This window comes from Tursiops truncatus, chromosome 16 (assembly GCF_011762595.2).
Source record: "Tursiops truncatus isolate mTurTru1 chromosome 16, mTurTru1.mat.Y, whole genome shotgun sequence".
NCBI lineage: Eukaryota > Metazoa > Chordata > Mammalia > Artiodactyla > Delphinidae > Tursiops > Tursiops truncatus.
Window position 1 is genome coordinate 29,150,928 of NC_047049.1, and position 6,007 is coordinate 29,156,934.

Below are 6,007 nucleotides of genomic sequence, written 5' to 3' on the forward strand. Positions count from 1 at the left end.
CCTCCACCAGCTAACGGTGAGATGTCAGACAAGTCACTCAGCCTCTCTGGACTTAAGCGTCCCCATCTGTAAAATGAGGACTTTGGATTAAGTGAACTCTAGGGTCGCCTAAAACTACCCATTGTCCATCTATGTTAGATGGTCCCTGTTCCAGGTGCTATTGCTATTGTCTTCCTATTTCCTCCTCATATATAACATGTTTTATAGATATATAATCAACTCAGATATATCTTTTTGAGAGGTTTCAGAGTTAGCCTTAAAGTTTTTGGCGCTATTTCTACATGAACGCAATGTGCTTTTCAGGATGCATGCAAGTGAAATTCAACACAAACAACACATTTGATGGTAGTTTCTTTTTTTCTAGAGATAATGTCAATGTCATGATTTTTCTTTGAGTTAATGACATGACTCCTTCCATCCAAGTTCTTCCAAGCAGTGATTTAGTGCAAATTTAATGTAGATGAAGCATGCCCCAAGGTACACTCACCTTGTTATTAGTTTTTGAAAGAAACAGATTGACCTCACTTTTGAGAAATTAGTTAAATCAAACCTTAAGACACATACATGGGATTACTACAAAAGCATCTGATGTAGCATAGTAGAATTTTATCAAGTGTGTACCTAATATCCTGGAATTCAACTAATTACAGGTGGAGGCAGGCAGTAGGAGATGGGAAATTGGAGGGACAATGAAAAGAAAGATGGGGGGAGCAAAAGAATGCATAATCACAAAAATGCTAAGGGAGATGCAGGAAAGAACAAAAAGCAACATAAAGGGTAAACATGTAGGAAAGTCTAAATAAATATAAAACAATAATAGTAATGTCTCATGAGATTTAATACATAGAGAGAATTTAAAATGCATTGCAGCAGTAGCATACATATTGAAAGCAGGTAAATGGAAAGTATTCTAACGTCCTTCCATTTCTGAGGAAGAGGTAAAAGTACCAATTTATATTAAACTTTGATAAGTCAAGGATGCATGTTTTAACCTCTAGGGTAACCACTAAAAGGATATTAAAAGAGTGCATTACTTCTAACTGAATGGTGGGGGGTGGGTGGAATCATAAAAAATAGTTGATCTAAAAGAAAGCAAGAAAGAAGAGAAAGACAACAAAGAATAGGTGGGACTAATAGAAAAGCAAATAGTAAGATGATGAATTTAAACACACATTTATTTGTAGTGTTATTGTCAATAGAACAAATGCTCCCATTAAAAGAAAAAGATTTTCAGATGAAATACAAAGAAACAAAGTCCAACTAAATGCTGTTTCAAAAGAACATCTAAAATATAAGGTAAAAAGGATTAAGGAAAAGCTGTATCATGCAACAAAAGGTAATTAGCTACACTGATATGAAACAGCAGATGCTTTTGTAAAACGAAAAGCAGTGTAAATAATAGAAAGGGATATTTCATAAAGAAGGAAATTTAACAGTAAAAATTCTCAATTTGCATGCCCCTTATGAAGTACCCTATATGTAAAGCAAAACCTCACAGAAATAAAACGAGAAATAGGCAAATTCACAATTAAAATAGGAGATTTTTAACATACTTCTCTCAGAAAATACAATAAACAAATTTCACCTAAGTAATATATATATAGAACAGCAGAGCCAACAAATGAATACAGAGCATTTTTTTCAAGGGCACGTGGAAATACTTACAAAACTTGACTATATGCTGTGACATAAAAAAGTTTCAAAAAACTTCAAAGAATGATAACATATAAAGTATTTCTCTGACAATAGTGAAATACAGGTGGAAATATTTTTAAAAAGACAACTGGAATATCTACCTATGTTTGGAAATTAAGAAACAGACCTGTAAGTAATCCATGGATCAAAAAAAAAAAATCAGAAATCACAATAAAAAGTAGAAAATATTTCAAATTCAATGAAAAATACTACATATCAAAATCTGCAAGAACTCCCAACTTCTGGTAATTAACATTATTTTGTCAGACTGACCCTTGTGCCAACAGCAATTCTAAACTGCTGACAAGATACAAAAAAAACAAAAAAACACCCCCCCCCCACACACACACAACTCCTTGAAGGCAATAGCAAACAGCTGAACAGCTAAAAGCAGGCAGAAACTACAGGAGAGGAGACCCTTGAATGACGAATCAAACAGGATATGAACCACATTTATCTGGCTTTTCCCCTGAAGGAATTCCCCCAGTTCACAACAAAAAGGGGATTGAGGTCAAGCAGAAAGCAGCTGTGTATTGGACTGTGGAGTAAGAGACTGGTTTTCAGGAATGACAGAGCAACTGAAAATGAAAGGGGGTAGAAAAAGGAGAAATAATGGGAGAAGCCAACAAAGCCAGTACGAAGTACCCTCAAATATTTGGCTGACCTCTGAATTATGTATGCACAGAGTGAGACTCCAAAAACCCTGGTAGAAAGAAAGAGCCGGAAGGCTGAGAGAGCAGCAGAGATATAAATTGCTGCCTAGTGGGAGGGAGTTTGAGTTCAGGTCCTACCAAGTTAGAGGAGTTTGGTAAACACTTCAGACTTCCCACTGAAACCCCCCAAAGGCCACACCTTAACACTAAGGATCACACCCTCTTAGGATTAAGGAAGAAAACGAAATACATCCACTCTAACAAAGCCAAAAATCAAGCCTCCACAATCAAAATGAACTGCCGTTATCAACTGCCACCTAGAACAAAACTCCGCACTTTGGTGGAAGACAACAGAATCCAGAGTCTTCAATGCATCCCTTACAATGTCCAGTATAAAATATAAAAATTAATAGACACACAAAGAAGCAGGAATATGTGACTCACTGTCAGTAATAGTGTCATGTTGAGCTATACTGAAACCTGAGGCAAAAGGAAAAATCAGAAATAATGATCATGTTTATATTTAAAATTTTGATATTTTATTTATCATGGATTTTTACAGTAATTTTGATTTTAAAAACATTAATTCATATAGTATTTATCTTGATTACTAAGTTTTTTGACATCCCTTTAAATTTTGCATTCAAGGTAAATATCTCATTCTCACCCCAGTCCTAGTCCTGAAGCCAACAAAGGATAGAAAACAGAATCATAAAAATACTCAATACGTTTCTTGAAAAGGCATTAAAAAGATGAAAGAAGGAACAAAGACAGGACAAATAGAAAACAAATACCAAGATAACAGACTGATAAACTTAAACCAAACCATATTAATAATCACATTATATGTAAGTTGTCTTAACATACAATCTGACAATTTAGTCTGGCAGAGATTGTCAGTCCGCATAAAAAATTAGATCCAACTACATGCTGCCTACCAAAAAATGCACTATAAATATGAAGACAGAAGTAGGTTAAATATAAGAGAATGGAAAATTACATATGTAGGGGAGGTAAAATTTCTCCTCAACCCTCTTAGGATTTCTGGCTAGGACTGACATAAAACAGATTAATAGGAGAAAAGCATACAAGTTTTATTTAGTAATTTTTCACATGTGCATGGGAGCTCCCACGAGAAAAATGAAGACCCAGAGAAATGGCAGGGCCTAAGTGCGTATATACTAGGTTCAACAAATTGCGGCAATTGTGGAAAAGTAAACTGTTTGGGGAGACTAAAGAAAGATAAGAATTATTTTAACGAAGTCTATTTGTACATATTTCTCTCTGCCTGGCCTCCTCATCTCTGGTAATAAGAATGTTTCTTTCTCCTGGTATAAGGAGGGTATTTTTCATGTGAGAGTTTCACACCTGCTTTCAGGAAGAAAAGGGAAGGTCAGAGCACCCTTCTTGCATGCACTTGCTGTTTTTTCAAGTGCCTTTAGCTCAAAATAATCAATATACCAAAGTAGCATGTTTTGGGGTGGCATGTCCTGAACTCCTTCACGTGCCATGTTAACACTAATCAGAAGAAAGCTGTAGTAGCTATACTATTCTCAGACAAAGTAGATTTAATGCAATAAATATTACCAAAGATTAAAAGATAATTTCATAATGGTATGGGGTTAATACACTGAGAGAACATAACAATCATAAATGTTTATGCATCAATATAAAATGAGCTTCAAAATAATATGAAGTAAAAGATGACAACTACAAGGAGAAACAGACAAACCCACAATTATGATTAGAGAGTTCAATACCACTCTCTCGATATTTGATATAATAGCTTCACAGAAAACCACTAAGGATATAGAAAACTTGAATGCTGCTATCAACCAACTTAACCTAATTGACAATTATAGATCCCTCAACTCAACAAAAGAAGAATCCATATTCTTTTCAAGTACATATGGAACATTCGCCAAGATAGAACATACCCTAGACCATCAATAAATGTAAAAGTATTCAAATCACACAAAGCATATTCTCTGACCAAATGGAATTGAAATAGAAACCAATAACAGAAAGATACATGGAAATCCTCCAAATGTCTGGAAATTAACAACACACTTCTAAATAAGTCACCGGTCAAAAAAATCAAAACAGAAGTTAGAAAGCATTTTGAACTAACTAAAAATGAAAAGACAACACATCAAAAGTTGTGGGTGCTGAGAAGCAGTACCTTGGGGGAAATTTACAGCAGTAAACTCCTTTGTTAGAAAAGACAAGAAGTCTCAAATCAATGGGTCAGTTTCGGCCTTAAGAAACTATTTAAAAAAAGAGCAAATTAAAACCAAAGTAAACAGAAGAAAAGAGTAAATATCAGTGTAGAAATTGGTGAAATAAAAACCAGGCAACCAATGAAAACTGATGAAACCAACAGCTGTTTCTTTGAGAAAATCAGTAAAATCCTTGGTGTGACCTGAATCCCTCTAAGTTTATTGAACAGAATAGAGTCCAGAAATATATCCACACATATATGGGCAATTGATTTGAGACAAATGTGTCAAAGTAATTCAGTGATGAAAAGATATTTTTTCAGCAAATGATGTTAGAAAAACTGCACATCTATATGCAAAAAAAAAAAAAAAAAAATCTGAACCCTTCTCTCACACCACCTACAAAAATCAACTCAAAGTGGATCACCAACCTAAACGCAAATCCTAAAACTATAAAACTTCTGGAAGAAAACACAAGATAAAATCTTTGTGACCCTGGCTTAGGTGAAGACTTTTTATCAATAGACAGTACACAAAGAAGCACAAAGATTTCTGTTCTTCAAAAGTCAGCATAAAGAGAATGAAAAGACAAAGCCACAGACTGGCAAAAATAATAATAATAATGCAAAACAGATATCTGATAAAGAATTTGTATCTAAATACATAAAGAAACCATATAAATAATAATAAGAAAAATGATCCAATTTAAAAACGGGCAAATGATTTGAATGCTTTACCAGAGAAGAGATACAGATGGCATATAAGCACATGAAAAGAAGTTCAACATCATTAGTTCATTTTCCATTTTCCAGGAAAATGGAAATTAAAACCACAATGAGATGCCACCATATACCTACTTGAATGGCTAAAGTTAGAAAAGGATAATATCAAGCGCTAAGGAGGCTACAGAGCAGCTAAAACTCTTAGTATTGCTAGAGGGAATGTAAAATCGTTCATGCACTTTAGAAAACAGTTCAGCAGTATAATATAAACTTAAACATACACTTACCATACAGCCCAGCCACCCCAGTCCTAGGTGTTTACCCAAGTGAAATAAAAATTTATGTTGACATCAAAACCTGGACATAATTACCAACAGATAAACTGAATTACATCAAAACTGAAAACTTTTGTGCTACAAGTGATACCATTAAGAGAGTGAAAAGAAACCACATAACGGGAAGACATTTTTGCAAATCTTATATCTAAAAAGGGACTTGTATGCATAATATATAACAAACACGACTCGATAATAAAAAGACAATTTTAAAACAGGCAAAGAATCTGCATAAACATTTCCCCAAGAAAATGGTCAAAAATCACAGAAAAGATGTTGAACATCATTAGTCTCAGTATCAAATCAAAATCACAATGAGCTATCACTTCACACCCACTAGGATGGCTAAATTATAATAGACAATAAAAGTGTTGGTGAAGATG